The 23,245-nt window shown below is 35.9% G+C and overlaps 1 protein-coding gene across 10 annotated transcripts in view; it reads right to left on the bottom strand.

The window, feature by feature from the left end:
* ntrk3a (neurotrophic tyrosine kinase, receptor, type 3a) overlaps positions 1–19,060 on the bottom strand; it is a 441,806-nt gene extending 422,746 nt beyond the window's left edge. For all 10 annotated transcript variants that reach the window (XM_087311051.2, XM_088651687.1, XM_087311053.2 and 7 more), the window contains exon 1: positions 18,947–19,060. The gene's annotated coding sequence lies outside the window, so the exon portion shown is untranslated. The remainder of the gene's footprint in view (positions 1–18,946) is intronic.
* Between the last annotated feature and the right edge of the window lie 4,185 nt (positions 19,061–23,245).

Raw genomic sequence — 23,245 nt, forward strand, 5'->3', positions numbered from 1 at the left:
GGGGAAACAAACAACAGAGGGCCTCATCAAGCATTTTTTTTTTCTTTCGATCTACTTTATGCTATATTCATATGCTATATACACATTCCAGAACCACAAAGGAGCACAGCACTTGTCCAAACGGCTTCACTTGTTTTAAGGGCTCTCATCATGTGCTTACAGTTATAATTAAGCTACTTGTACATGGAGATTCTATGGGTGAATTAAAAAAAAAAAAAAAGTTACATTCACCACACCACACTTTACAGTTAAATTAAGATAAGAAAACTTTTTTTGGATTACACGTCTAGAATAATGTTATGTTGAAATATGGATTGGGACATTAATGTTCACTAATTAGCATACATTTCCAGCATGTACACACGGCAGGCACTTTTTTCCAGGGGTTTCAGTACAGCGTAACCGCTACTACGTCATCGCGTGGGCGTGGCCTATCTGAATTTGCATAGGTCACGGATCATGCGCAGATTGTGAAAACAGCCGTTTTGATTCAGATACCTGTACGTATTCGCAGGGGTTTCGTGTCCAATACCTTTTATATGCAGTACAAAATAGCTGTCCTGATTGCAGGTGTTTCATGTGAAGTCAGTGTATGTTATATTAAACAAATTAACTTAAGATACCTCTCAGATTACATTAATACTGTAATAACTTAAGATACCTGTCCCGATCCCAGGGCTTTTGTGTCAAATACTTTATATATCATATACAGTAACATCAGATACCTGTCCTGATCTCAGGGGTTTCATGTATAATTACTTTTATATTAGTTAACATCAGATACCTGTCCTGATCTCAGGTGTTTCATGTATGATCACTTTTATATTATATACAGTAACATCAGATACCTGTCGTGATCTCAGGTGTTTCATGTATGATCACTTTTATATACAGTAACATCAGATACCTGTCGTGATCTCAGGTGTTTCATGTATGATCACTTTTATATACAGTAACATCAGATACCTGTCCTGATCCCAGGGGTTCCTTGTATGATCACTTTTATATTATATACAGTAACATCAGATACCTGTCCTGATCCCAGGTGTTTCATGTATGATCACTTTTATATACAGTAACATCAGATACCTGTCCTGATCCCAGGTGTTTCATGTATGATCACTTTTATATTAGTTAACATCAGATACCTGTCCTGATCTCAGGTGTTTCATGTATGATCACTTTTATATTATATACAGTAACATCAGATACCTGTCCTGATCTCAGGTGTTTCATGTATGATCACTTTTATATACAGTAACATCAGATACCTGTCCTGATCTCAGGGGTTTCATGTATGATCACTTTTATATACAGTAACATCAGATACCTGTCCTGATCTCAGGGGTTTCATGTATGATCACTTTTATATACAGTAACATCAGATACCTGTCCTGATCTCAGGGGTTTCATGTATGATCACTTTTATATACAGTAACATCAGATACCTGTCCTGATCTCAGGGGTTTCATGTATGATCACTTTTATATACAGTAACATCAGATACCTGTCCTGATCCCAGGTGTTTCATGTATGATCACTTTTATATTATATACAGTAACATCAGATACCTGTCCTGATCCCAGGTGTTTCATGTATGATCACTTTTATATTAGTTAACATCAGATACCTGTCCTGATCTCAGGTGTTTCATGTATGATCACTTTTATATACATTAACATCAGATACCTGTCCTGATCCCAGGGGTTTCATGTATGATCACTTTTATATACAGTAACATCAGATACCTGTCCTGATCTCAGGTGTTTCATGTATGATCACTTTTATATTATATACAGTAACATCAGATACCTGTCGTGATCCCAGGTGTTTCATGTATGATCACTTTTATATACAGTAACATCAGATACCTGTCCTGATCTCAGGTGTTTCATGTATGATCACTTTTATATACAGTAACATCAGATACCTGTCCTGATCTCAGGTGTTTCATGTATGATCACTTTTATATTAGTTAACATCAGATACCTGTCCTGATCTCAGGTGTTTCATGTATGATCACTTTTATATACAGTAACATCAGATACCTGTCGTGATCCCAGGTGTTTCATGTATGATCACTTTTATATTATATACAGTAACATCAGATACCTGTCGTGATCCCAGGTGTTTCATGTATGATCACTTTTATATACATTAACATCAGATACCTGTCCTGATCCCAGGGGTTTCATGTATGATCACTTTTATATACAGTAACATCAGATACCTGTCCTGATCTCAGGTGTTTCATGTATGATCACTTTTATATTATATACAGTAACATCAGATACCTGTCGTGATCCCAGGTGTTTCATGTATGATCACTTTTATATACAGTAACATCAGATACCTGTCCTGATCTCAGGTGTTTCATGTATGATCACTTTTATATACAGTAACATCAGATACCTGTCCTGATCTCAGGTGTTTCATGTATGATCACTTTTATATTATATACAGTAACATCAGATACCTGTCCTGATCTCAGGTGTTTCATGTATGATCACTTTTATATACAGTAACATCAGATACCTGTCCTGATCTCAGGGGTTTCATGTATGATCACTTTTATATTAGTTAACATCAGATACCTGTCCTGATCTCAGGGGTTTCATGTATGATCACTTTTATATTAGTTAACATCAGATACCTGTCCTGATCTCAGGGGTTTCATGTATGATCACTTTTATATACAGTAATATCAGATACCTGTCCTGATCTCAGGGGTTTCATGTATGATCACTTTTATATTATATACATTAACATCAGATACCTGTCCTGATCTCAAGGGTTTCATGTATGATCACTTTTATATTAGTTAACATCAGATACCTGTCCTGATCCCAGGTGTTTCATGTATGATCACTTTTATATACAGTAACATCAGATACCTGTCCTGATCTCAGGTGTTTCATGTATGATCACTTTTATATTATATACAGTAACATCAGATACCTGTCGTGATCCCAGGTGTTTCATGTATGATCACTTTTATATACAGTAACATCAGATACCTGTCCTGATCTCAGGTGTTTCATGTATGATCACTTTTATATACAGTAACATCAGATACCTGTCCTGATCTCAGGTGTTTCATGTATGATCACTTTTATATTAGTTAACATCAGATACCTGTCCTGATCTCAGGTGTTTCATGTATGATCACTTTTATATACAGTAACATCAGATACCTGTCGTGATCCCAGGTGTTTCATGTATGATCACTTTTATATTATATACAGTAACATCAGATACCTGTCGTGATCCCAGGTGTTTCATGTATGATCACTTTTATATACATTAACATCAGATACCTGTCCTGATCCCAGGGGTTTCATGTATGATCACTTTTATATACAGTAACATCAGATACCTGTCCTGATCTCAGGTGTTTCATGTATGATCACTTTTATATTATATACAGTAACATCAGATACCTGTCGTGATCCCAGGTGTTTCATGTATGATCACTTTTATATACAGTAACATCAGATACCTGTCCTGATCTCAGGTGTTTCATGTATGATCACTTTTATATACAGTAACATCAGATACCTGTCCTGATCTCAGGTGTTTCATGTATGATCACTTTTATATTATATACAGTAACATCAGATACCTGTCCTGATCTCAGGTGTTTCATGTATGATCACTTTTATATACAGTAACATCAGATACCTGTCCTGATCTCAGGGGTTTCATGTATGATCACTTTTATATTAGTTAACATCAGATACCTGTCCTGATCTCAGGGGTTTCATGTATGATCACTTTTATATTAGTTAACATCAGATACCTGTCCTGATCTCAGGGGTTTCATGTATGATCACTTTTATATACAGTAACATCAGATACCTGTCCTGATCCAAGGTGTTTCATGTATGATCACTTTTATATTATATACAGTAACATCAGATACCTGTCCTGATCTCAGGTGTTTCATGTATGATCACTTTTATATTATATACATTAACATCAGATACCTGTCCTGATCTCAAGGGTTTCATGTATGATCACTTTTATATTAGTTAACATCAGATACCTGTCCTGATCCCAGGTGTTTCATGTATGATCACTTTTATATACAGTAACATCAGATACCTGTCCTGATCTCAGGTGTTTCATGTATGATCACTTTTATATACAGTAACATCAGATACCTGTCCTGATCTCAGGGGTTTCATGTATGATCACTTTTATATTAGTTAACATCAGATACCTGTCCTGATCTCAGGGGTTTCATGTATGATCACTTTTATATTATATACAGTAACATCAGATACCTGTCCTGATCTCAGGTGTTTCATGTATGATCACTTTTATATACAGTAACATCAGATACCTGTCCTGATCTCAGGGGTTTCATGTATGATCACTTTTATATTAGTTAACATCAGATACCTGTCCTGATCCCAGGTGTTTCATGTATGATCACTTTTATATACAGTAACATCAGATACCTGTCCTGATCCCAGGTGTTTCATGTATGATCACTTTTATATTAGTTAACATCAGATACCTGTCCTGATCTCAGGTGTTTCATGTATGATCACTTTTATATTATATACAGTAACATCAGATACCTGTCCTGATCTCAGGGGTTTCATGTATGATCACTTTTATATACAGTAACATCAGATACCTGTCCTGATCCCAGGGGTTTCATGTATGATCACTTTTATATTATATACAGTAACATCAGATACCTGTCCTGATCCCAGGTGTTTCATGTATGATCACTTTTATATTATATACAGTAACATCAGATACCTGTCCTGATCCCAGGTGTTTCATGTATGATCACTTTTATATTATATACAGTAACATCAGATACCTGTCCTGATCTCAGGTGTTTCATGTATGATCACTTTTATATTATATACAGTAACATCAGATACCTGTCCTGATCTCAAGGGTTTCATGTATGATCACTTTTATATTAGTTAACATCAGATACCTGTCCTGATCCCAGGTGTTTCATGTATGATCACTTTTATATTAGTTAACATCAGATACCTGTCCTGATCCCAGGGGTTTCATGTATGATCACTTTTATATACAGTAACATCAGATACCTGTCCTGATCTCAGGGGTTTCATGTATGATCACTTTTATATTATATACATTAACATCACATACCTGTCCTGATCTCAGGGGTTTCATGTATGATCACTTTTATATTAGTTAACATCAGATACCTGTCGTGATCCCAGGTGTTTTGTGTATGATGACTTTAAATAAAAATAGAAAATAAATATGATGTTAACTAAGTTATGTTAGTTAACTAAGACCGAGAAAGAAAAATTAACCACGATTTATTACAGAAAATGTGGTATTTATTTGTTTAAACATGACTGAATACCATATTTTAAACTACAAAAACACGGTTAATCTTACCACAACCATTATTATTTGGTTTAAAATGGAAGTACAAAAGCCCAGAGACAGTAAAACGGAGTAATACGGATTAAAACGAGGTCAGCTGTATTTGCTAATGAAATCTTTAAAATATAACATTATAACAACAAAAAATAACCTGTATGATTGTTTTTTCCTTCGTTATCCACCGCGGTAGGTTCTTTATCCATAATCATCCTGTTTGAAATGACCGCGCTAAAAAAGAACCTGTACTGCGCATGATCGGTGACCTCTCAGTATTGTTTTTTTTTTTTAAGCGGGCGTTTCCCAAACACCGACCGAGCCACGCCCATTTTACGTCGTGGTAATGAAACCCCTGGAATTTAGTGCATGCCATGTACACACACAAAAACTGACATTCATACTTGTGTAATCAGAATTTGCCCTAAAATACAGTTGTGCTCGAAAATTTGCATAGGCCTTGAAGTATTTGGTAAAATGTGAATAATTGTGACAAAATCAGAGAGATCATACTAAATGCATTTTATTTTTAATGTAGTACTGTTCTGAGTAAGATATTTGACCTAAAAATAGAGGCTTACGTATGAAGAGTTCAGATGCACAAACCTCTAAGTGCCGTCTGCAATTTCCATCAAAAATGAACATTATTCTCATCCTCATTTGTTCATGTTGAGATATTTCACTTGAAAAGACCATGATAAGGACTAATTCTTTGCCATAAAAGTGATGTTACTGAGCATACACACGGGAGTCTGATAAAAATGTTCATTTTAGAGGAAAATGTCAGACGGCATTTAGAGGTCCTGAAAAAATTCTGAAAAAGCACTCGTAGATAATCAAGAAACCAAACACATTATTAAAAACCAAGGGTCTGCAAAGTTTTGTAGAGGTTATTTTAATGAATTCAGCTTCATTTTTGTGTAGTGAACCTCTTTTATGTACAATATGTTGCTCAGGACAGTGCTAAATAAAAAGATAACATGTATTTTGTATGATCTCCCTTATTTTGCAAAAATTATTCACATTTTGGTAGATTCTTCAAGCGGTATGTAAACTTTTGAGCACAACTGTACTTTAAATAGGCAAATTAATTGATTGATTGATTGATTGATTGATTGATTGATTGATTGATTGACTGTAACATATTATATTTATGAATTATGTATGAAAAACCCTACGTAAAACATATTTGAACATAGATATGTAATAACTATAAAGTTTAATGAATGCAAGTGTGAAAATTAAACTGTAGAGAAAAATCTAAATTTGAAAGGAAAACACAATTTAGTTTGTATTGAAACTAAAATCTACAGACAAAAATGAATGAAGTGTGAGAAAATAAAAACTCAAACTTTTATTTTAAATGTTATCTTGACAGTAAATAAAAAAAAAATAAAATAAATAAGCAAATAAAGAATTTTCCTGCCAAATCCAAGGAAATTGCTGTTAGTATTATTAGGTGAACTTGACAACATAAAGTGACTTTTTCTAACACAGCCTTCAGTCCATAGCTCAACGCTGCACTACAGAGATGTTACATTATACCGAGTAAATCTCTCCAGAGAAGCTCAAACAACTCCGCCAATCCGCACTGGCCCATCTCCTAAAGCCTGGATCAAACCGCACTCTGATCCGAACTTAAATGAAGCCCAAAAGAGCTGCATCTTGCAGGCACGTCTCTACTTTTGAAGTGAAATACACATTAATGACCTCTGTCTGGCATTGCTCGCTTGTCATTCTAAAGCATCATCCACCAGACACACGGGGGAGCCCCGTTCGCCAGCTAAATGATACATCAAGACAGTTCATCCATCAGCATTGATTAGAAATTGATTAATCAAGAGTTGATTAGAGCCAAAAGAAGGGAGGTCATTCGATTCATCATCTTAGCCTGCAAGAAATTAAGTGTAATTAAGTAACCGAGGATTTAGTACTTTAAAACCGCACACGAGGAGAATATTTCCAATTAGTCTGATCTATAGATAACCAGCCTTTCCATTTGAGAGCAGTTTCAGATTTTTTATAGTTTATTCATATCAAATTTAATTGAGAAGGCTATACTTCCTGAACAAAACATTATCAATGAATTAAAAATTAAATATTAAGCAATATCTCATAACAATACATCGAAGTACAATACTTTTTACAACAAACTTAAAATGGCAAATCCTCAAAACGGCCAACATAGGAAAATTTAGCATTGTTAGACTCAGTATGCAGCTCTGAATATAAAGAGACAATTTTTGTCCAAAGAATTCATAAGTTATCCAAAAATATACATCTCCTGACCACTATGTTTGGTCAGAATATGCAAAAGTGTTAACTTTGAGTTCGCTATGAGAGTATCATGGTTCACTTCTTACCATATTTACATTTCTACATTGAAAGGTTCAAATCTGAATTTTTATTAAGGTCAAAGGTCCGGAACAATTGATATTACATAACTTGTTTTAATGAATATCCATAACATACATCACAAGTCAACACTATTTATTTTTTCTTTAAATAAAGTAGCATTTACATTCAAAACACATTAAATACAATGCACATGTGGCAAAAGCACTAATAAAAGTATCTGCATCCAGATACCCAATAGTATCTGGATGCGGCCATCATGATGCAAGCTGAGAATGTATGTCTCTGGGATGCAATGTCAGACACAATGCACTTAATTGAGTTAGTGACATTACTGTAAGGGGTAGGGGTAGGTGTGGGCATCAAAAAGCATTGCAAGCAGGCCAACTGCACCAGATCTGCACCCAGACCTCTCTTTAGGCAAGGCAAGGCAAGTTTATTTATATAGCACATTTCATACACAGTGGCAATTCAAAGTGCTTTACATAAACAGGAATAAAAAAGACAAGTTTAGGACTTTTTTTGTATTAAAAAAGTGAAATATACAAAAAGGTTCTAATGAAAACTTTAGGAGTAGTTTTGCGATCCTTATACCTGTATTTTGTGGCTACTACCATTTAAAATGTCTGCATTTTGTTTTATAGTGGCGTTTAACATTTCCACTGTTTACAACTCCAATTGTCTCATTACAAATCAAGCAGAATGGCTTTGGGCTAGCTTGGGGCAAAATAAACGCATAATTATCTGTCTATTCAACTTTGAACTGTCGATTCTTTTCATAAAGTATTCTTTACCGTGAAACCGGCATCATCCATTCAAATGATTGCTTTGCTGTAGTCTATTAAAGCAGGAGCGCATGATTAGCCTGCTCGATCATGTAAAGCCTTGTATGATCACTGGATATCAAAACAACCTCACGCAGGAAAACGTTAAATATTTTACCTTCTATTTTTTATTTTTGGCCCACATTTTTTTTAACAAAAATACAAACAACTAAACTGTTTGTGCATTTATCAATGAAGGAAATCCATAATTTGACTCCTTTACACATGGTCTTGCAATACAAAATGGAGTCGGGTGCGGATTGAATACCCTTCCAGTCTGAATCCGGACTGAGGTTCAGACTTTGAGAAGCCCTGGGTTAGACCAGCATTACACCCTTACTTTTACTACATTTTTGTCAAAATGTTGAGACCAAAAAATTGGGTTTATTTAGTAACTGTGATATGGCTGAAATTATTATTATTTTGCTCAGATGAAAGCTACAAAAATGCCTTTGTTTCTTTATTACTGTTAACAAAACAATTGGCCAAATAGTGTTCTGCAGCGAACAAAAAACAAATAAAAAAACTAACTAAGATCATCCAACTGTATCTGTCAGTGTTAAAGAAATATGCATTAGAGAGAATTTTCAACTCCTTGCATTGTATTTTAACATCCCTGCACTAGCAGAAGCTGCTCAGCAGTTCACCTTTGTTACCGCATCATCTTTGAACATGAAACAATCACACATCAAGGTTTCAAGCAATAGTACAAGCCAGCACCGAATGAATAATAATACACAAAGAGGACAATGTCTTAGGTTACAATTCACAGCAGGTTTATCACCCACAACATTTATATTTTTAGGCTGGGCAACAGAATTATTCTGAAGTACACCAAACTCATGTCTTGTGGATGCAGTGCATTTACAAGCAGTCCCTTTAGAGTCAAAAAAATCCTGACTAGTTACAAAAAAAAATGAAGTTCAAGCAATCAAATGACTCAGCTCGTCTTATCTGATGAAATTAGATGAGCTACATGGATAAGCAGCCTTGACACATTCCCCAGCTGCAGTGCAGTTGCCAGCTTATATTGTGATCTTCTTGTGCCTCGATGCAAGCTATGACGGAGCATTATGTCCTTGTCCTAATGCTTCTGCCAGCATTCCAGAATGAGCCTGCCAATTCAAGAATACCCAGACTGGTGCTCCAAATACTAATTTCCCAGGGCATTGTGGGCTCAACTCAGAATCTGTTCAACCAACCAAACCCTTCCAGACCCGTCAACCTGGGTAGCTGCTGATGTAATGGATCCATTTGTTTAGCAAAGAAAGAAAAACACTTTAACCCCACTACTTCTTCCAAGCCTAGAGCTGTCAGTCATCTTCTTTGTGGAGTGGAAGTAGAGACGGTCACTTCAGTTAAAGAGAGAGAGCAAAAAAAAAAAGTCCCTCGCAGACAAATTGAAAGCGGAACACATTGAGTTTCGATTTAATAGCAATTTAATTGGAGTCAGTGACTTGGCTTCAATGGCTTTTGTTCACAGGGTAGAAAAAGGGGTGTTCAGGTGGTCTCAGTCCCCATTCTTGAACTCCCACCACCACTAAAAACTCATCCCACCGATGGAGCACGCTACATCAGGAGCTCTATTAACCAGATCCATTTGACTGCACAGCTAAACACCACAACAACTTTTAAAGGAATAAATGAATGTCTGGAGAACAGATCAATAGAGCAAAGGGTTGGATCCAGAGGGAAACAGAAAGATGAGACAGACAAAGACACACGCATACACACAGAAGGTCAACACTCTCAGTGGCAGACTAGTTCCTTAAAAAAACAAAGCTGAAGAGGATTCTGGGAACAACTCTGACGTGGTTTGTGATTGACTCTGTAGCCTCCACAGGACTGACAAAGAACAGTCCCATAATGGTCTCTCAGGATGTATTGATTGAGTTGGATTCAAGTGGCCCTTTTTTCCCCTCTGCTTTGAGTTTGCCTTCTCCACCTCTGTCCCTCTTGGCTCTCGGCAGACAGAGAAAGTAACTAACTTTCGGGAGCTGCCAAGGGATAATATGTAGTTATGGTTGTGCCTTGCTTTTTAGGAGAGGTGTAGAGTAGCCAAACGAGTGATCAGAAATATCAGTCCAGATGGAATGAGAAGCAGAACTACTTTTTATGAGACCTTTTGAAGTCCTACAAGTTAGTAGAAGCTTTGGCCTTCATTTTTGATGGAAAATTAAGGCTTCCTAGAAGAAAGGTTGTCATTCCCTCCGATTGTACTTGTTCGGAAGGTTGGGTGTAGCAAATGAACTCCAGTTTTCAAGACTAAGGGTTCAAGGGAGCAATATTTCTGTCTGAAAGCCTTGCTTTCTCGGAAACTGGACAGCGTTAGAGTTTGTCAGACTATTATTAACCCTGGAGTTTAAAAATCATCAGAAAGGTTGAAGGTTACTAGCGTAAGAGGCTTTGATCCGGTAAGTCCCAGCTTCCAAAAAGAGATAAGGCCATCACACATTTATTTCCTCAGCCACACAAGTCTGGATCAATGCACAGCAAGGAGTTGCCAAATGTTTTCTGGGGGTGTTTTTCCTTGTTGGTTTGAATGGTGAAGAGAAAACCGAGGGCGAAAAGACGAAAGAAAACACTGAGAGAGTGACAGATCGAGAATTGGTAAGAATGTTGAAAGGGGATGAGAAAGCATTTTTTATTGTTTACTCATGCTCCAAGTAATAGTTCACCCAAAACTGCGAACTCTTTTACCATTAACACCTAGTAATTTCATTCAAAGCTTCTACAGCCTGAGATGAAATGATACAAAGTAAATGATAAAGTAAATTTTCATTTTGGGGCAAACTGTTCCTTTAAGCATAGTACCCTTTCAGTGCATGTGCACTTTCTGGTTCAGTCATCTCCCACCTGAATTCTCTGTTCCATCTTTGACCACACCAGAAATAGAACCGTTACAGTCCTCAAATCCCTCGGGTATCACTGTCCCCTCTGGTCTGCGGGTCTTCAAATTGAACGCCTGTTCAGATTTGTTCAGTTCCAAAGCCACAAGAGACCAAGACGGGAGCCTGTCACAGTCATGGACACTCCATTTCCTTTTTTTTTTCTCGATTTCTAATTCACCCCTTGTATTCATACATTGCTCCTGCCATGAGTTATTCATTACCGGTGCTTTGGATACTATCAAAATAATTGCCCAACTCAGATCAACTGCCAACAGGACGGTTGTGCGATATATGGGGCCTCATCTATGAGGCCTCAGCTGTACAGTTTAGCATTAGCCACGCAAGAAGGTGATGATGAAGGCTGTCGCTCGGGGGGCAGAGTGTCATTCCTCAAATCTCATCTTTTCATACACAAACACACACACACACACACACACACACACACACACACACACACACACACACACACACACACACACACACACACACACACACACACACACACACACACACACAAGACACATTTCCAGTCCTCGACCAACAGAATAGATGGGTTCGGATATTGCTTTTTTGCCATCACGAGGGCGCGTGGCAATAAATACATTGGAGTGGAAGTGCTTGACATCCACATGCCATCTGCTCAGCCATGGGCCCTGCCAGAAAGGGAATAGGGTGGCATTTCTCAAGTTGACATGCGTGCCAGAGTTTTGAAGAAGAGGGGAGAGAGCTGGTGGAGGGTATACAGGAAGAAAGAAAAACTGAGGGGGAAAAAACTGTACTGCACCTCTGACATCTGTGATTAATTCCATCTTAAAGTGAGCATGGACTCATAAGGCGTAAATATCATTATTCTTTGTGAGGCTTGTGTCTTTTCTGTCAAGTACTATTTGCTAAGCTGCTAATAAAAAGTGAAAAAACAAGCTTAAGTCAAGAATTTGCTCTATCCTTGGTACTTGAGGAGAATGTGTGTAAATTTTTACCTAAACAGTTACTATTTAACATATGTGCAATTAGAAGAGACACAGAGACACAATCTCTAAATATTTTTATTTATTTATAATGCTTTATAGCAAGTACTTACTATAAATTTAGGTTCAACTTTCAGTTAATACCTTAATGGTAGTTTTCAACTGGGTTGTGTTGTTTAAGTTAAAATTGCATAGCGATTCAAATATGGGCTGATTTAGGAGAACATATAACCTGATAGATTATATTTAGGTTAAAGTTTGGTGGCATATGTTATAGGTATTATTTAGGTTAGGTTAGTAAAAACACTGCCTATCCACATTTTTATATATATATATATATATATATATATATATATATATATATATATATATATATTGCTCCTGTAGGGCCAGCTAGATGAGAATTGATGCACATTGCATTTGTGAGACCTGTAAAAACCCAAAAATAGTACCTTCATCAGGTCAATTGCATATTCTGTTGGGGTTTAGGTGTTTTTTTTTTATTATTCATTGCAGGTTTCATTGTGATTCTTTGTGATTTTTGCTGGTTTTGAGTGGGGTTTTGTTTGGTGGTTCAGTGTTCCCTCTAGGGTTTTTTCCAGCTGTGGTGGCAGGCCTTTTACACAGATCTTCCAACTACGTATGGCGTTATAATCAATGACAAATGTTGGGAGAGCAGTATTACAAATTGAGATCGCATTCATGAAATATGAGCATGCAAATCACTTCGCTTGCGTTCGATTTCCTCTGATCGTGCACAAAACTTCTTTCACACCCTCAAATATACACTGCTTAAGCACAGATTTTCTTGTACGCAGTCAAATAAACCCTGCTGTAATGCGATTTAGTGTGTTCATGTAACAAGTAGGTCTCCAAAACTTATTAGATTTGCTAGGAATATTTATGAATGTATCCAATAGTCCTACAGAACGGCATTGATGCATTCTGAAGTAAAACAGCCATAAACTCCAGCAAGATAAGGTCATTGTATACAGAACCAAAGATCTTTATTGATAAATAAAGTATAATTATGAAAGAACTGTGTTCATCATAACTGAAAGCTAGGTCATGTCTGCTGGCCTCACGCATCGCGCAGACCTGTCAATCAGTCAGCATGTAACCTTAAAGGGTTAAACAATTAACACACAGCAACATTAAAATAACAGAAAAGTTCTCTCTGTTATAATTCCCTTACATTTTAATATGTTTTGGTGTGATCATAACCTGCTTTAAAAAAAAAACAGTAACAAATGAAGGTTTTAAATGACAAGCTGTAATGTAGTTGTGGCGGTAATTCATTTTGGAAGAACGTGGTTTATAATTGGTCATTGTGATTGAGCAGGTTCAGTTTGTTTTGAGAAGTTCATGGTGGTTTTGAGCCATTTTAGGTGGTTGAGGGGACTGATTCACGCTACAGTTACAAAAATATTGTTGTAACATATGCAAGATATTTTTAGCAACTCCACTGCACAAGATCCCTTGAAAATCACTCCAATGTCCTGAGTTGGTACTCAAGAAAGATTCCATTTTTACGAATACTTTAATCAGCTTTTATTAGGATTTGTTTTTTTATGATTTGTTGATGTATAGAAAGCTTCAAAGAATGGCATTAATCTGAAAAAATATATATTTTGCCACAACTTGATGTATACTTCTCTTTTGTCACTTTCGATAAATTAAACTCATCAGTTAAAAAAAGATTTGGTCACACTTTATTTTGATAGTTCGTTTGTTGAAATCTAAGCTACATTTAAGCTACATTGCATCTACATGCCAACTAATTCTCATTAGATTATAAGTAGACTGTTAGGTTGGGGTTAGGGTTGGAGTTAAGGTTAGTGTAAATTGACATGTGCATGCAAAGTTACTTATAGTCAGCTAAATGTTTGTTGAAAGAGCAATATCAACAGATATTAAGCAGACAGTCTGCTAATACTCAACTGGACCATTAAAATAAAGTGTTACCTAACTTTTTTTACTTTTATGGAGCCTAAAATTTTGAACAGTAGCATAAACACCGCACTTAATATAAGGAACATCCTTCTTGCCTGCACCCAAGCAAAAATCACTAAAAAGATAAACATTTGCTTAGGAAAAATGCTATTTGAGCATCTGCAAGGCGAAATGGAATGATGTTTATTGGCTTCAAGATCACTGCAGTATTCTTCCTGAAGATATGCTTTGCTCAGCATTATGTGGAGTGGACAGGCAGAAAAAAAGGGATGAATTTTATTAACACTGACTCAATGCCTTTTATAACGATTGTGAATAAATTGCTACCTGACGACAAATGTAGATATAAACACCTCACATTTGGCTTTTGTACTCAAAACAACCTCACAGGCACTGGTGTAAAATACTCTGCTGTCTAAAAAATTCAGAAATACCTTGGAAGTACCTTTAAATACACAAATGATGTCAGTTAACTATCTTTTTAAAGATGAATAATGTCTGTATGTCTATTTCAATAATCTTGCCAAAGTGGCCTCATCCACTGAATTTAAAAGGAATTGGCTGGTAAATCTCATCCTGTCCCACTCAAATGACTCAAAGTTTGGAGAGAGATATCCGAGGCATTTGGGAATCTCCAGAGGGCAACGACAGGAAAGTGATGGCCCATTTCCATTTAGAACAGATCTTAAGACACTAAGACGTCTTGGCCAAAAACTGACACTGGAATAAACCCAGCGCTACAAAGACAACATGCCAATTTTAGCTTATTGCTCCTTTATTCCACTTATAATTCAACAAGCAAATTAATGAACACTCTGATGAATGATTACGCGAGTTTTTCTTGACAGCTCTAGAGTAAGAAACAAATGGCCTCTGAAAGGCATTTCTAAACGAGCGCAGTTGGGAAGGTTGTTGCCTCCTGATACCAAAGCATGTTGTGTTCATGGGACTGTGATGTAGCACTATTTATACTATATAGTATTTATATATATATATATATATATATATATATATATATATATATATATATATATATATATATATATATATATATTTATATATATTTGTGTGTATGTATGTATGTATGTATGTATGTATACATACATACATACATACATGTACATATATATACATATACTGTATATATATATATATATATATATATATATATATATATATATATATATATATATATATATATATATATATATATACACACATATATAAAAATACTTTATAGTATAGTGCTATATCACAGTCCCATTGACACAACATGCTTTGAAGAACAAGATATCAAAACATTTACTGTACTTCTATCAGACAAAACAATATCCCTGTTTTATGTACTAATGTTTTCATCACCCTACCGTTACATTGCTATTTGGTGCTAAATTATTGATACATTTTAGCATACTCTGTTTACTCTACAAAGTTCATTATCCATTGTAAAAAACTTTATTTTTTGGGCCATTTGCCCCTTTTTTTGTGTGGTAAGACCATGCAAGGCAGATGTAAATGCCTGCCGTCTTTTGCCTTCTCAGTGTTTCTTGCTAAAGAAGGAAAAGCAACAGTTGGAGCAACAGATGGGCCCAAGGAGTGAAAACTAAAGACTGCTCTGCTGCTGACGCAATGAAGAAACTTGAGAAAACACAAACATCTATGTGTACAGCACAGTCATTCATCCTGAGGTCTTCCAGTATACTTTAAAGCCAGGATCTGCATAGCTATGGGCACACTGGGATTTAAAACTTCTGCCTTTTGAAATAAAAAGTTTAGTTTTCAATGTGAAAGAAAGGTCAGAGCAAAATGTTGTTTTACTAGACCTGATTCTAGCAAACACCCTCACACCATGTCCTACACACGTATATAGCGACACGACAGATTGAGGTAAAGTTGGTTGAATATTCACACATTCTGACTATCTCCTTCATAATATAATTTTAGAAAAGTGTTCTTTGACAATTTTAAAGACAAGAATCATATTAGCAACATTAGTTTTGAAGTCATACTTATTTCAGGCCAAATATTCAAAGTATTATCTAGGCACCATTCATTCATTCATTTTCCTTTGGTTTAGTTCCTTTATTTATCAGTGGTCGCCACAGTGGAATGAACTGCCAACTTATCCAGCATATGTTTTATGCAGGGTATGCCCTTCCAGCTGCAACCCAGTACTGGGAAACAACCATACACTCTCGCATTCTCACACACACACACTAAGGCCAGGGCTTGATTAACATAGGGGCTAGGCGGGGCTGAAGCTCCAGAGCCCGCAAGAGGAGGGGGCTCTTGATTGGCTGATATATTAGCATCATAACGCATGAAACGCCTCTTTGCGTTATGCTTTAGCATGTCGATAATGTGAAGTATAGCTCACTGCTGTTCAAAAACAGTGACATCGCTAAACTCAGAGTGGCTGCAGCTCAATCAGAGTTTTAAATAGCCCTATTTAGTTCCCAGTAAGAGTGAACAGATGTCCTGTTTTACACCAAGAAGGTCCCTTATGTCCCAGGACAGTTCCATGTTTCAGCTTTACCGCGAGAACAGTCCAGTCAAAAGGTAGCTAACAGCGCATCATAGAACAAAAAATACAATTTAAACAGTATTCACTATTAACATAAAGTGAGAGAGCTCAGGACGGGTGGTATCATGCAGAATGGGCTGCACGCCCATGCAATCCTGCCCTTTCATAACTGAGACAATGTGTGACCAAATCAAATAGACTACACAGACAGTTATCAAAATGTCCATCTACCTCAAGAAACAACATGGTTTAAGTCTAACTGAACCAGTTGGAAAGCGAACTGTTAAATGAATGAATTTCCCCTTTTATAAAAATGACAGAAATAATCCGCAGCAATGAAATATTGGCGCAGGCTTGCATCAGACAGCATATATGGAAAAAAAACATGCTAACCTTCTGTAATTGATTGACTCAAGACCAAATGGGAAATTACAAGCATGGAATTTAAAGATATTTTAAGAATTTCTTCTCAGCTAAAGTTTAACCTAAACTTTTAAAAGATAAGCCTATTTAAAGTATCTATTTTAAAGCACTTATTTAGGAAGTTTTTTTCTTTTTCTGGCAGCCCTTTTAACATTTTAAAAGTTAAAAATACATTTTGTATGCTTGTACACCTACTTAAGTAAAATAGAAAACGTTTATAATAATCAATATGAATCAATTGGAAAATTTGAATATATAATAATACATTTTTTTTTTTACAAATTTATAACATTATTAATAGCAAAAAGCTACTTTTTGTGAGGCAATAAAATAAATGGGGCCCTTAGGTCTGTTATAGCCCAGAGGCTCAATATGTTCTTAATCCGGCCCTGACTACGGCTAATTTAGCTTATTCAACTCACATGTACCGCAAACCAAACATGGGGAGCACATGCAAACCCCACACAAAAACGTTAACTGACCCAGCAACCTTCTTGCAGTGAGGCAACTCTGCCACCCTTATAAGCATAATGTTATATTAAAAAACATAACTTATCACTGTTAAAATAACGAACAAAAGTGCAAATAATAAAACAACTTTACCTCAACACATAACAGACACATTTAAATACAAGCCATTCATTTTAATACCAGCCAAAGTCACTGTTCTGTCATGTTCAAACCGTTTGCTAGTTATTGTATTTTTAAATTCTGAGATAAACTAAAACTGAGGTTAAAAAAACAACAACAGACAAAGTTAAAAAGGCTACACCACTATTTTGTTCTGTATTTAAACGATAAATGTGCATACAGTAAATGTGTCAACTGACCCCTAATTAAATTTAACAAACCCTTACTGTGTAACCTTTTGGATGTACAGTATTCACGTGAAGTACTGAATGATTTTGGCTTTGGAATAGGTTTTGTTGAGAAAACAAAGGCATATATTAGCACAGTTACAATGACACTAAAATTGCGATTTCAAGTGTTGGTGTTGGAACAATTGACAAAATTCCTTTTCTTTACACTGTAAAAAAAAAATTCTTGCTGCTTTTAATTTTTTGGTTGAATCAAATGAACTTTTCTAGTCATCTCAACTTAAGGCAATCAAGCGGACTAAAACTATCAAGTTAAAATTTAAATAACTGAGTTGAGACCTGATTAACATATTAAAATAAGTTAAAGCAACACAAAAACATTGTTGTCTTCTATCTTTGTTATTACATTTTTTACAGTACACCATGCTGGCTCTTAGCTAGTCAAATCATCAGGACAGCAAATAAATATTAAATATACAACAGTAAAAACCCTCTTAAAACTTAATCAAACAAAAAATAAAAAATTCTCAAAGCTCACAGAACTACTTTTGCTTAAGTCAAACTCAAAAAGTTCATCTGAGCCAGAGATAATCAATCCACAAATCAATCATAGTAAAAACTCAATTATAACAGCAAAAAAACAAGCAAGCAAGCAAACACAAGGCCAGAATTTGAATTAATACAACTCACAAAATTAAATGTGTCTATAGTAGAGAATAAGGACAGTTCACAATCAATTTACACACACACTTACAGACCTTTCACAATCCCAAAAGAACTCAGGTGGACATTAAAAATTAAATCTGACCTGTTCCTGAAGATCTGTGCTTTTGTTGGGTGTCTCTTGTACTGTATAAAATCCACCTGGAGAGGTTTTGTGTTTATAATCCACACTTGGCTTCCTCTGTCTGAGGGTTTGATTGCAGGCCTTCTTCAAAATGGCTGCCTTAAAGGGCCAGTGTGCATTTACAGTTAAATAGCCACATGTATTGATAATAGGAATGATTTGTTTTTAATCATAAATGAGTCTTAGAAGAGTTACCTTACACTATTAAAAGCAATAAATACAATGTATACTTATTAAAGCACATCACTTTAAACAGTCTTTAAGAAAAAATGTACCTATACACTTACCGGCCACTTTATTAGGTTCACTTGTCCAACTGCTCGTTAACGCAAATTTTTAATCAGGAAATATCTTGGCGGCAAACAAATGCAAGTAGTCATGTAGACATGGTCCAGAGGATCTGCTGCGGTTCAAACCGAGCATCAGAATGGGAAGGAAAAGTGATTCAAGTGACTTTGAACATGGCATGGTTGTTAAAGCCAAACGGGCTGAGTGTTTCAGAAACGGCTGATCCACTGGGATTTTTACACACAACCAGTGTAAGGCAGTTCTGTGGGTGCAAATGCCTTATTGGTGCCAGACGTCGTAGGAGAATGGCTGGTTCGAGCTGATAGAAAGGCAACTGTAACTCAAATAACCACTCAATACAACCTAGGTCTAATAAAAAGCATCTCTAAATACACAACACGTAGAACCTTGAGGCAGATAGGCTACAGCAGCAGAAGACCACACCGAGTGCCACTCCTGTCAGTTAAGAACAATTAACTGAAGCTACAATTCGTACAGTACAGGCTCACCAAAATTAGTGAATAGAAGATTGCAAAAACATTGCCTGGTCTGATGAGTCTTGATTTTTGCAGCGGCATCCGGATGGTAGGGTCAGAATTTGGCGTAAACAACATGAAAGCATGACTCCATTCTCCCTTTTATCAATGGTTCTGGCTGGTGGAGGTGGTGTAATGGTGTGGGGGATATTTTCTTGGCACACTTTGGATCCATTAGTACCAATTGAGCATCGTGTCTACCTGAGTATTATTGCTGACTATGTCCATCTCTTTATGACCACAGTGTAAGTGGAAGTAGAAGCTACTTCCAGCAGGATAACACATAAAAACGCGAATCATCTCAGACTGGTTTCTTGAACAAGAAAATTTCACTCAAATGGCTTCCACAGTCACCAAATCTCAATCCAATAGAGCACCATTTTGCATCATGGATGTGCAGCCGTAAAATCTGCAGCAAATGTATCATGTCAATATTGGCCAAAATCATCAAGCACCTCGTTGAATCTATGCCACGAAGAACTAAGGCAGTTCTAACGAGAAAAGGGGGACCAACCCAGTACTAGTAAGATTTACCTACTGTAATAAAGTAGCCGTTGAGTGTAAATACCTATTGTGACATTTATTTAGAATAAATGCATGCTATTCATACATAAGTACATATGTATTATTAGACATATTAGCATTATTACTGTAGATGCATTAGTAGACATTCGTCATCTTCTCATCAGTCAACACACATGCAGTCTCGATCATTGCATATAAAAATTTTGGACATCTTCTTGGACTCTTTTAAGGTTTCTAAGCGGTTTGCTCCATTTATAAAGCGTCAATATTTTCAGATAATTCAGTGATGAGATTTAGTTTGCGATTTGATTGGACAGGACTCACATGACAGATTTTTGTACCTTGCTAAACAGGTTGAAGGAAAATAGTGGAGTATCAATACAGCACAAAAAAAATTACCAAAGGGAAAGTAAAAATATAATTTTTTTTGAAACTACTTAGTAAATTACAATTACAGATTCAATTACAGTAATTTGGGTATTTTGAATTTGTTACTTTACACCACTCATTGTACTATTTAAGAGGTATTATAGTCATTATCGTTAACAAGAAAACCTTTTAAATATTACATATTTAGTGCTACTGCCAAATTCTACGCTACATAAAAATAAGTGTGTGTATTGTGAAAGACCGTGGAAGTGCGTTTGCATGTATGTGTGCCTGTGTGTGAAAAACATAAGCATTGCATAGATAATTGAGTCAGAATATGAAGCATTGTGATTCAACCTTTATACGATCCATGATTTCCCTCAGTGTGTTACTCAACCCTCTCTGAGTAACAGTGTGTGCGCATCTGTGTGTGTGTTCTAAGTGTGGGCGAACGGAGACTCTCCCTCTTTATTACATTTCCCCTGTTCCTCACACTCAGCGAACAGCCAAACACAAGGATACAATCTAACACAGAAATACAGCTTCAATCCTGCAGAGCTTTCAGAAAACACTCCACAACATTCAGCTTCTGAAACAAAAACTGACTCCATTAAAGTCGTCATGATAGCATGACTCAAAATAAACCAATGGCCTGAGTTATTCAGTTAGTAGAACAGTACACCGACTCATCTACAGTGGAAAAAGAGATCTGATGATGATGTGTGAGCCGACTGTCTAGCAGCACGCTCTCTCATTGAGTGTGTGATTCAACTTTACTAAGGTAATTTTTATTCTGCAATGTGTTTTGTAAAAGCCAATTAAGCAAGGCAAAAAGTGCAAAAAAAAGTACTCAAATAACATAATTTTTTTGAGTAATGCATTTTATTACTCGTTACTTTGCAAAAGTAATTTTATTACATAACGCACATTACTTATGACGCGTTACCCCAACACTGTGTACATAGTAGCTCTTGTCATTAAAAATGTATCTACAGTGCACTTCATAATTTTGTAAAAAGTAACTTACCATCATAAGCTTAAATCAAACCTCATAACCTTCCCTCCTACTCGAAATATTTTTCTTCACTTCCTGGTCACATGGAAATCTTTTAGGGAGGGGCTGCCAAGTGGGTGTGTCTTGTTATTGCTCTGAATTCATACATTTATCAATCTTCCATTATGTTCTTAGTAATGCCAGTCTTTCAACAATCCAATCAGTTCCCAAAGAATAAAATCATCCACTTTTCCACATTTTTCATGTTTTAATTAAATGTACGTCACAATAGTGGGAAAAAATGGCAAACTTAACTTTCGATTCATAGTGACTTTAACACTCAATTAAGGCAAGACACTCAAACAACGTTCAAATAAGGTCAATAAGGTTAAAAAAATAAATAAAATTAACCAGCTAATTGATTACATGAAGAACTGCATTTTTTCTAATAAAACGGTTTTGAAAATAGTTTATGTTTAAGTATTTATCTGAGGAACTGTTTAATATGGGCTAATTTGAATTAATTTCCATCATAAAAATCTAAACGGTGGGTGGTGAAGTCAGGTTTTGACATGTTAGATTGAATGGTTTTTACAGTATTCTGAAACTTTATAACTAATAAAATATAGTAAAAAATAAAAGTACGAAAGAAATAGGGTCAAATTATGTATGAAGGACTTTTTTCTTCTTCTCTTTTAAGTACCAGAGTTTGATTTTTTTCCTGTGATAAAAAAAAAACTGTCTGTAATGGTAGGTTGAAATTAATTATAATTTTATTTTCATTTATTCATTCATTAATTTTCTTGTCGGCTTAGTCCCTTTATTAGTCTGGGGTCGCCACAGCGGAATGAACCGCCAACTTATCGAGCAGATTTTTACACAGCGGATGCCCTTCCAGCCTCAACCCATCTCTGGGAAACATCCACACACACACACTTATACACTACGGACAATTTAGCCTACCCAATTCACCTGCATCGCATGTCTTTGGACGGTGGGGGAAACCGGAGCACCCAGAGGAAACCCACACGAACGCAGGGAGAACATGCAAACTCCACACAGAAATGCCAACTGCGCCGAGGTTCGAACCAGCGACCTTCTTGCTGTGAGGCGACAGCACTACCTACTGCGCCACTGCTTCACCACAATTTTATTTTATTTATTTAAAATCTAAAATAAAAATAGATAAATAAATTAAATACTATATAAAAACATACAATAAATTAACAATTAAGATTTCTGAATGTTTAAATAACAATCTTTTTATATATTTATTAACTGTATGTTTACCACTTTAAAACATAAATTAATAATTTTACACAAACTTGTTTTATACTTACATGTCATTCAATAGAACAAAACTCAATTCCTATCTGGGAACCCAATAAACAGAACAACCCTCATGTATGACAGTACAAAGTAGAGCTTTTTTCCACTTCTGTTTTCATCTGCCACAGCCACTGAATTGGATCTAATGTCAACACTGAGATAAATATGATCATGTCCCTCATTCAGACCAATTCATCAATGTCAGAAATCCATTTTGGG

This window comes from Danio rerio, chromosome 25 (genome assembly GCF_052040795.2).
Source record: "Danio rerio strain M-AB ecotype USA chromosome 25, GRCz13ab, whole genome shotgun sequence".
Lineage (NCBI taxonomy): Eukaryota > Metazoa > Chordata > Actinopteri > Cypriniformes > Danionidae > Danio > Danio rerio.